The sequence below is a fragment of the Heptranchias perlo genome, chromosome 23 (genome assembly GCF_035084215.1).
Source record: "Heptranchias perlo isolate sHepPer1 chromosome 23, sHepPer1.hap1, whole genome shotgun sequence".
Lineage (NCBI taxonomy): Eukaryota > Metazoa > Chordata > Chondrichthyes > Hexanchiformes > Hexanchidae > Heptranchias > Heptranchias perlo.
Window position 1 is genome coordinate 49,729,165 of NC_090347.1, and position 12,999 is coordinate 49,742,163.

Below are 12,999 nucleotides of genomic sequence, written 5' to 3' on the forward strand. Positions count from 1 at the left end.
CCTATAATTTCCAGCCTTCTGCCTACTACCCTTTTTAAATAACGGTGTTACATTAGCAGTTTTCCAATCTGCCGGGACCTCTCCTGAGTCCAGGGAATTTTGGAAAACTATCACCAAAGCATCCACAATCCCTACTGCCACTTCCCTCAAGACCCTAGGATGGAAGCCATCAGGTCCAGGGGATTTATCCGCCTTGAGTCCCATTATTTTACTGAGTACCATCTCTTGAGTGATTTTAATCGTATTTAGCTCCTCCCCCCCGAGAGTCCCCTGTTTGTCCAGTGTTGGGATATTCTTAGTGTCCTCTACTGTAAAGACTGAAACAAAATATTTGTTCAGCATTTTTGCCATCTCCATGTTTCCCACCATTAATTTCCCGGTCTCATCCACGAAGGGACCTATGTTTGCCTTAGCCACCCTTTTTCTTTTTATATAACTATTGAAACTCTTGCTATCTGTTTTTATATTTTTTGCTAATTTCTTTTCATAATCTAACTTCCCTTTCTTAATCAATCCTTTAGTTACTTTTTGCTGTCTTTTGAAGAATTCCCAATCTTCGATCCTCCCACTAAGTTTGGCTACCTTATATGTCCTTGTTTTTAGTCGGATACTATCCTTGATTTCTTTACTTAGCCACGGGTGGCTGTCATTTCTTTTACACCCTTTTTTCCTCAGTGGAATATATTTATTTTGAAAGTTGTAAAATAACTCCCTAAATGAACACCACTGCTCATGTACCGTCTTACCCTTTAATCTATTTTCCCAGTCCACTTTAATCAATTCCGCTCTCATACCATCATAGTCTCCTTTATTCAAGCTCAGTACGCTTGTTTGAGAATCAACCTTCTCACCCTCTAATTGGATATGGAATTCAACCATGTTGTGGTCGCTTGTTCCAAGGGGATCCTTAACTAGGACATTATTAATTAATCCTGACTCATTGCACAGGACCAGGTCCAAGGTTGCCTGCCCCCTTGTAGGATCAGTTACATACTGCTCAAGAAATCCATCCCTGATGCACTCAATGAACTCGTCCTCAAGGCTGCTCTGCCCAATTTGATTTGTCCAGTTAATATGATAATTAAAATCCCCCATAATTATGGCTGTTCCCTTATTACATGCCCCGACTATCTCCTGATTAATACTTCTTCCAGCAGAGTTGCAACTATTAGGAGGCCTATATACTACGCCCACTAATGTTTTTTTTCCCTTATTATTCCTTATCTCCACCCAAACTGTTTCATTATCTTGATGCTTTGTCCCAATATCATTTCTCTGTATTACAGTGATTCCTTCCTTTATTAACATAGCCACCCCACCTCCCCTTCCTTCCTGCCTGTCCTTCCTGATTGTTAAATACCCTGGCATATTTAATTCCCAGTCGTTGTCACCCTGCAGCCATGTTTCCGTAATGGCCACAAGATCATACCCATACGTAGTTATTTGTGCCGTTAACTCGTCCATTTTATTACGAATGCTACGTGCATTCAGATAAAGAACTTTCAAATCTGTTTTGTGACGCTTAGTTCCTGCTTTTTCCTTTTTTAACACTTTACCTATTACTCCATACCTTCTGTCCCTTCCTGTTACGCTTTCCTCTCTCTCCCTGCTCAGGTTCCCAACCCCCTGCCACTTTAGTTTAAACCCTCCCCAACAGCACTAGCAAACACTCCTCCTAGGACAGCGGTCCCGGCCCTGCCCAGAGACACAGAGACACCCACAGAGACACCCACAGAGACACCCACAGAGACACCAACAGACACACCAACAGACACACCAACAGACACACTAACAGACACACTAACAGACACACTCACAGCCACACTCACAGCCACACTCAGACACACTCACAGACACACTCACAGAGATACTAACATACACACTCACAGACACAATCACAGACACACAGACACACTCTCAGACAACAGAGACACTCACAGACACACTCTCAGACACACTCACAGAGACACGCAGAGAGACACTCACAGTCACACTCACAGTCACACACACAGACACAATCACAGACACACATACACACTCACAGACAACAGAGACACTCACAGACACACTCCCAGACAACAGAGACACTCAGACACACTCACGGAGACACTCACAGGCACACTCACAGACACACTCACAGACCACACTCACAGACACACTCACAGACACACTCACAGACACACTAATGGACACAATCACAGACACACTCACAGACAAGGGAGGCACGCAGACACAATCAAAGACACACTCACAGACACACTCACAGACACACTCACAGACATACTAACAGACACACTCACATGAACACGTACATGCACACTAACAGACACACTAACAGACACACTAACAGACACACTAACAGAGACACAGACACACTCACAGAGACACTCACAGAGACACTCACAGAGACACTCACAGACACACTAGCAGAGACACTAGCAGAGACACAGGCACACTCACAGGCACACTCACAGACACACTAACAGACACACTCACAGACGACAGACACACTCACAGACACACTCACAGACACACTCACAGACACACTCACAGACACACTCACAGACACACGCAGTGAGACACTAACAGACACACTCACAGTCACACTCACAGACACACTAACAGACACACTAACAGACACACTAACAGACACACACACAGACCAACTAACAGAACCACTAACAGAGACACTAACAGAGACACTAACATAGACACAGACACACTCACAGGCACACTTACAGACACACTAACAGACACACTCACAGACGACAGATACACTCACAGACACACTCACAGTCACACTCACAGATACACTCACAGACACACTCACAGACACACTCACAGTCACACTCACAGCCACACTCACAGAGACACTAACAGACCCACTAACAGAGACACTAACAGAGACACAGACACACTCACAGACACACTCACAGGCACACTAACAGACACACTAACAGACACACTCACAGACGACAGATACACTCACAGACACACTCACAGTCACACTCACAGACACACTCACAGTCACACTCACAGCCACACTCACAGAGACACTCACAGACACACTCACAGACACAGTCACAGTCACACTCACAGCCACACTCACAGAGACACTAACAGATACACTTTCAGACACAATCACAGACACACCGACACATTCACAGACAACAGAGACACTCACAGACACAATCACAGACACAATCACAGACACAATCACAGACGCACTAACAGACACACTCACAGAGACACTAACAGATACAATCACTGAGTCACTAACAGACACACTCACAGACACACTCACAGAATCACGAACAAACACACTCACAGAGACACTCACAGACACACTCACAGAAAACAGACACACTAACAGGCACACTCACAGAAAACAGAGACACTCACAGACACACTCACAGACACACTCACAGACACGCACAGACACACTCACAGACACACTCACAGACACACTCACAGACACACTCACAGACACACTCACAGACACACACACAGACACACTCACAGACACACGCAGAGAGACACTAACAGACACACTCACAGAGACACTAACAGACACACTCACAGACACAATCACAGACACACTAACAGAGACCCTTACAGAGACACTTACAGAGACACTCACAGGAACACTCACAGACACACTCACAGACACACTCACAGAGACACTCACATGCACAATCACAGACACACTAACAGACACACTAACAGAGACACAGACACACTCACAGACACACTAACAGACACACTCACAGATGACAGAGACACACACAGAGACCCTCACAAAAAACACTCACAGCCACAATCACAGACACACTCACAGACAACAGAGACACTCAGACACAATCCCATACACTAACAGACACACTAACAGAGACACAGACACACTCACAGACACACTAACAGACACACTCACAGAAAACAGAGACACACACAGAGACCCTCACAAAAAACACTCACAGACACACTCACAGACACACTCACAGAGACACTAACAGAGAGACAGACACACTCACAGGTACACTCACAGACACACTAACAGACAAACTCACAGACGACAGACGCACTAACAGACACACTAACAGACACACTAACAGACACACTAACAGACCCACTAACAGAGACACTAACAGAGACACAGACACTCACAGGCACACTCACAGACACACTCACAGACGACAGACACACTCACAGACACACTCACAGACACACTCACAGACACACTCACAGACACACTAACAGACACACTAACAGACACACACAAGACCCACTAACAGACCCACTAACAGACCCACTAACAGAGACACTAACAGAGACACTAACAGAGACACAGACACACTCACAGGCACACTCACAGAGACACTAACAGACACACTCACAGACACAGTCACAGACACACATGCACACTCACAGACAACAGAGAGACTCACAGACACACTCCCAGACAACAGAGACACTCAGACACACTCACGGAGAGACTCACAGGCACACTCACAGACACACTCACAGACCACGCTCACAGACACACTCACAGACACACTCACAGACACACTAACAGAAACACTAACGGACACAATCACAGACACACTCACAGACAAGGGAGGCACGCAGACACAATCACAGACACAATCACAGACACACTCACAGACACACTCACAGACACACTCACAGACACACTCACAGACACACTAACAGACACACTAACATACCCACTAACAGAGACACTAACAGAGACACTCAGACACAATCACAGACACTCTCACAGAGACACTCACAGACACACTGACAGACACACTGACAGACACACTAACAGACCCACTAACAGAGACACTAACAGAGACACACACACACTCACAGACACACTCACAGACACACTCACAGACACCCTCACTGAGACACCCACAGAGACACCCACAGAGACACCCACAGAGACACCCACAGAGACACCCACAGAGACACCCACAGAGACACCCACAGAGACACCCACAGAGACACCAACAGACATACTAACAGACATACTAACAGACACACTAACAGACACACTAACAGACACACTAACAGACACACTAACAGACACACTCACAGACACACTCACAGACACACTAACAGACACACTCACAGAAACAATCACAGACACACAGACACACTCTCAGACAACAGAGACACTCACAGACACACTCACAGCCACACTCACAGCCACACTCACAGAGACACTAACAGACACACTCACAGACACAATCACGGACACACATACACACTCACAGACAACATAGACACTCACAGACACACTCCCAGACAACAGAGACACTCAGACACACTCACGGAGACACTCACAGGCACACTCACAGGCACACTCACAGACACACTCACAGACACACTCACAGACACACTCACAGACACACTAACAGACACACTAACGGACACAATCACAGACACAATCACAGACACACTCACAGACACACTAACAGAGACACAGACACACTCACAGATGACAGAGACACACACAGAGACACTCACAAACACACTCACAGACACAATCACAGACACACTCACTGACAACAGAGACACTCAGACACAATCCCAGACACAATCCCAGACACAATCCCAGACACAATCCCAGACACACTCACAGATACACTCACAGACACACTCACAGACACACTCACAGACACACTCACAGACACACTCACAGACACACACACAGACAACAGAGACACTCAGACACAATCCCAGACACAATCCCAGACACAATCCCAGACACACTCACAGACACACTCACAGACACACTCACAGACACACTCACAGACACACTCACAGACAACAGAGACACTCAGACACAATCCCAGACACAATCCCAGACACAATCCCAGACACAATCCCAGACACAATCCCAGACACACTCACAGACACACTCACAGACACACTCACAGACACACTCACAGACACACTCACAGACACACTCACAGACACACTCATAGACACACTCACTGACAACAGAGACACTCAGACACAATCCCAGACACAATCCCGGACACAATCCCAGACACAATCCCAGACACAATCCCAGACACACTCACAGACACACTCACAGACACACTCACAGACACACTCACAGACAACAGAGACACACAGACACAATCCCAGACACACTCACAGACACACTCACAGGCACACTCACAGGCACACTCATATACACACTCACAGACACACTCACAGACAACAGAGACACTCAGACACAATCCCAGACACAATCCCAGACACACTCACAGACACACTCACAGGCACACTCACAGCCACACTCATATACACACTCACAGACACTCACAGACACACTCACAGACATACTAACAGACACACTCACAGACACACTAACAGACACACCAACAGAGACACAGAGACACTCACAGAGACACTCACAAAGACACTCACAGACACACTCAAAGACACACTCACAGACACACTCACAGACACACTAACAGACACACTATCAGAGACATTCACAGAGACACTCACAGACACAATCCCAGACACACTCACAGACACACTAACAGACACATTCACAGACACACTCACAGACACACGCAGAGAGACACGAACAGACACACTCACAGAGACACGAACAGACACACTCACAGACACAATCACAGACACACTAACAGAGACACTTACAGAGACACTTACAGAGACACTCACAGGAACACTCACAGACACACTCACAGACACACTCACAGAGACACTCACATGCACAATCACAGACACACTAACAGACACACTAACAGAGACACAGACACACTAACAGACACACTCACAGATGACAGAGACACACACAGAGACACTCACAAACACACTCACAGACAACAGAGACACTCAGACACAATCCCAGACACAATCCCAGACACAATCCCAGACACAATCCCATACACAATCCCAGACACACTCACAGACACACTCACAGACACACTCACAGACACACTCACAGACACACTCACAGACAACAGAGACACTCAGACACAATCCCAGACACACTCACAGACACACTCACAGACACACTCACAGACAACAGAGACACTCAGACACAATCCCAGACACAATCCCAGACACAATCCCAGACAGACTCACAGACACACTCACAGGCACACTCATCTCCACACTCACAGACACTCACAGACACACTCACAGACATACTAACAGACACACTCACAGACAACAGAGACACTCAGACACAATCCCAGACACAATCCCATACACACTCACAGACACACTCACAGACACACTCACAGACACAATCACAGAGACACTAACAGAGACACTAACAGAGACACTTACAGAGACACTAACAGAGACACTCACAGGAACACTCACAGACACACTCACAGACACACTCACATGCACAATCACAGAGACACTAACAGAGACACTAACAGAGACACTAACAGAGACACTAACAGAGACACTAACAGAGATACTAACAGAGACACTAACAGAGACACTTACAGAGACACTTACAGAGACACTCACAGACACACTCACAGACACACTCACATGCACAATCACAGACACACTAACAGACACACTAACAGAGACACAGACACACTCACAGACACACTAACAGACACACTCACAGATGACAGAGACACACACAGAGACACTCACAAACACACTCACAGACACAATCACAGACACACTCACAGACAACAGAGACACTCAGACACAATCCCAGACACAATCCCACACACAATCCCATACACAATCCCAGACACACTCACAGATACACTCACAGACACACTCACAGACACACTCACAGACACACTCACAGACACACTCACAGACACACTCACAGACAACAGAGACACTCAGACACAATCCCAGACACACTCACAGACACACTCACAGACACACTCACAGACACACTCACAGACACACTCACAGACACACTCACAGACAACAGACACACTCAGACACAATCACAGACACAATCCCAGACACACTCACAGACACACTCACTGACAACAGAGACACTCAGACACAATCCCAGACACAATCCCAGATACACTCACAGACACACTCACAGACACACTCACAGACACACTCACAGACACACTCACAGACACACTCACAGACAACAGAGACACTCAGACACAATCCCAGACACAATCCCAGACACAATCCCAGACACACTCACAGACACACTCACAGGCACACTCATATACACACTCACAGACACTCACAGACACACTCACAGACACACTCACAGACACACTCACAGACATACTAACAGACACACTCACATGCACAATCACAGACACACTAACAGACACACTAACAGAGACATAGAGACACTCACAGAGACACTCACAGAGACACTCACAGAGACACTCACAGAGACACTCACAGACACACTAACAGACACACTAACAGATACACTAACAGAGACATTCACAGAGACATTCACAGAGACACTCACAGACACAATCCCAGACACACTCACAGACACACTCACAGACACACTCACAGACACACTCACAGACACACTAACAGACACACTCACAGACACACTCACAGACACACTCACAGACACACTCACAGACACACTAACAGACACACTAACAGACACATTCACAGAGACACTAACAGACACACTCACATATGACAGAGACACTAACAGACACACTCACAGAAAACAGAGACACTCACAGAGACACTCACAGAGACACTCACAAAGACACTCACAGAGACACTCACAGACACATTGACAGATAGACTCACAGACACACTCACAGACAACAGAGACACTCAGACACACTCACAGAGCCACTCACAGGCACACTCACAGACACACTCACAGACACACTCACAGGCACACTCATATACACACTCACAGACACTCACAGACACACTCACAGACACACTCACAGACACACTCACAGACATACTAACAGACACACTCACATGCACAATCACAGACACACTAACAGACACACTAACAGAGACATAGAGACACTCACAGAGACACTCACAGAGACACTCACAGAGACACTCACAGAGACACTCACAGACACACTAACAGACACACTAACAGATACACTAACAGAGACATTCACAGAGACATTCACAGAGACACTCACAGACACAATCCCAGACACACTCACAGACACACTCACAGACACACTCACAGACACACTAACAGACACACTCACAGACACACTCACAGACACACTCACAGACACACTCACAGACACACTCACAGACACACTAACAGACACACTAACAGACACATTCACAGAGACACTAACAGACACACTCACATATGACAGAGACACTAACAGACACACTCACAGAAAACAGAGACACTCACAGAGACACTCACAGAGACACTCACAGAGACACTCACAAAGACACTCACAGAGACACTCACAGACACATTGACAGATAGACTCACAGACACACTCACAGACAACAGAGACACTCAGACACACTCACAGAGCCACTCACAGGCACACTCACAGACACACGAACAGACACACTCACAGACACACTCACAGACACACTAACAGACACACTAACGGACACAATTACAGACACACTCACAGAAAACGGAGAAACTCAGACACACTCAGACACACTCACAGAGACACTCACGACACAATCACAGATGCACTAACAGACACACTAACAGACCCACTAACAGAGACTCTAACAGAGAAAGAGACACACTCACAGGCACACTCACAGACACACTTACAGACACACTCACAGACACCCTCACAGAGACACCCACAGAGACACGAACAGACACACTCACAGCCACACTCACAGACACACTCACAGACACACACAGAGAGACACGAACAGACACACTGACAGACACAATCACAGGCACACATCCACACTCACAGACAACAGAGACACTCACAGACACACTCACAGACAACAGAGACACTCAGACACACTCACAGAGACACTCACAGGCACACTCACAGGCACACTCACAGACACACTAACAGACACACTCACAGACCACACTCACAGACACAATCACAGACACACATACACACTCACAGACAACAGAGACACTCACAGATACACTCACAGACAACAGAGACACTCAGACACACTCACGGAGACACTCACAGAGACACTCACAGGCACACTCACAGACACACTCACAGACCACACTCACAGACACACTCACAGACAACAGAGACACTCACAGACACAATGACAGACGCACTAACAGACACACTCACAGACACACGAACAGACACGGGTACGGTAGCATAGTGGTTATGTTACTGGGCTAGTAATCCAGAGGCCTGGACTAAAATCCAGAGTCATGAGTTCAAATCCTGCCACGGCAGCTGGCGAATTTAAATTCAATTAATTAATTAAAAATTCAATTAATTAAATAAAAATCTGGAATTAAAATACTAGTATCAGTAATGTTGGCCATGAAACTACCGGATTGTCGTAAAAACCCATCTGGTTCACTAATGTCCTTTAGGGAAGGAAGCCTGCCGTCCTTACCCGGTCTGGCCTATATGTGACCCACAGCAATGTGGTTGATTCTTAATTGCCCTCTGAAATGGCCGAGCAAGCCACTCAGTTGTAAAATCTCGCTACGAAAAGTCATAATAAGAATAAAACCGGACGGACCACCCGGCATCGGACCACTCGGCACCGGACACGACAACGGCAAAACACCAAGCCCAGTCGACCCTGCAAAGTCCTCCTTGCTAACATCTGGGGACTTGTGCCAAAATTGGGAGAGCTGTCCCACAGACTAGTCGAGCAACAGCCTGACAGAGCCATACTCACAGAATCATATCTCTCAGCCAACGTCCCAGACTCTTCCATCACCATCCCTGGGGATGTCTTGTCCCACCGGCAGGACAGACCCACCAGAGGTGGCGGTACAGTGATATACAGTCAGGAGGGAGTGGCCCTGGGAGTCCTCAACATTGACTCTGGACCCCATGAAATCTCATGGCATCAGGTCAAACATGGGCAAGGAAACCTCCTGCTGATTACCACCGACCGTCCTCCCTCAGCTGATGAATCAGTCCTCCTCCATGTTGAACACCACTTGGAGGAAGCACTGAGGGGAGCAAGGGCACAAAATGTCCTCTGGGTGGGGGACTTCAATGTCCATCACCAAGAGTGGCTCGGTAGCACCACGACTGACCGAGCTGGCCGAGTCCTGAAGGACATAGCTGCCAGACTGGGCCTGCGGCAGGTGGTGAGCGAACCAACACGAGGGAAAAACTTACTTGACCTGTCGCAAATGCATCTGTCCATGACAGTATTGGTAGGAGTGACCACCGCACAGTCCTCGTGGAGATGAAATCCCGTCTTCGCACTGAGGACACCATCCAACGTGTTGTGTGGCACTACCACCGTGCTAAATGGGATAGATTCAGAACAGATCTTGCAGCTCAAAACTGGGCATCCATGAGGCGCTGTGGGCCATCAGCAAGCAGCAGAATTGTATTCCAGCACAATCTGTAACCTCATGGCCCGGCATATTCCTCACTCTACCATTACCAACAAGCCAGGGGATCAACCCTGGTTCAATGAGGAGTGTAGAAGAGCATGCCAGGAGCAGCACCAGGCGGACCTAAAAATGAGGTGCCAACCTGGTGAAGCTGCAACTCAGTACTACATGCATGCTAAACAGCGGAAGCAACATGCTATAGACAGAGCTAAGCGATTCCACAACCAACGGATCAGATCAAAGCTCTGCAGTCCTGCCACATCCAGTCGTGAATGGTGGTGGACAATTAAACAACCAACAGAAGGAGGAGGCTCTGCAAACATCCCCATTCTCAATGATGGCGGAGTCCAGCACGTGAGTGCAAAAGACAAGGCTGAAGCGTTTGCAACCATCTTCAGCCAGAAGTGCCGAGTGGATAATCCATCTCAGCCTCCTCCCGATATCCCCACCATCAAGGAAGCCAGTCTTCGGCCAATTCTATTCAATCCACGTGATATCAAGAAATGGCTGAGTGCACTGGATACAGCAAAGGCTATGGGCCCCGACAACATCCCAGCTGTAGTGCTGAAGACTTGTGCTCCAGAACTAGCTGCGCCTCAAGCCAAGCTGTTCCAGTACAGCTACAACACTGGCATCCACCCGACAATGTGGAAAATTGCCCAGGTATGTCCTGTCCACAAAAAGCAGGACAAATCCAATCTGGCCAATTACCGCCCCATCAGTCTACTCTCAATCATCAGCAAAGTGATGGAAGGTGTCGTCGACAGTGCTATCAAGTGGCACTCACTCACCAATAACCTGCTCACCGATGCTCAGTTTGGGTCATTACAGCCTTGGTCCAAACATGGACAAAAGAGCTGAATTCCAGAGGTGAGGTGAGAGTGACTGCCCTTGACATCAAGGCAGCATTTGACCGACTGTGGCACCAAGGAGCCCTAGTAAAATTGAAGTCAATGGGAATCAGGGGGAAAACTCTCCAGTGGCTGGAGTCATACCTAGCACAAAGGAAGATGGTAGTGGTTGTTGGAGGCCAATCATCTCAGCCCCAGGACATTGCTGCAGGAGTTCCTCAGGGCAGTGTCCTAGGCCCAACCATCTTCAGCTGCTTCATCAATGACCTTCCCTCCATCATAAGGTCAGAAATGGGGATGTTCGCTGATGACTGCAGTGTTCAGTTCCATTCGCAACCCCTCAGATAATGAAGCAGTCCGAGCCTGCATGCAGCAAGACCTGGACAACATCCAGGCTTGGGCTCATAAGTGGCAAGTAACATTCGCGCCAGATAAGTGCCAGGCAATGACCATCTCCAACAAGAGAGAGTCTAACCACCTCCCCTTGACATTCAACGGCATTACCATCGCCGAATCCCCCACCATCAACATCCTGGGGGTCACCATTGACCAGAAACTTAACTGGACCATCCATATAAATACTGTGGCTACGAGAGCAGGTCAGAGGCTGGGTATTCTGCGGCGAGTGACTCACCTCCTGAC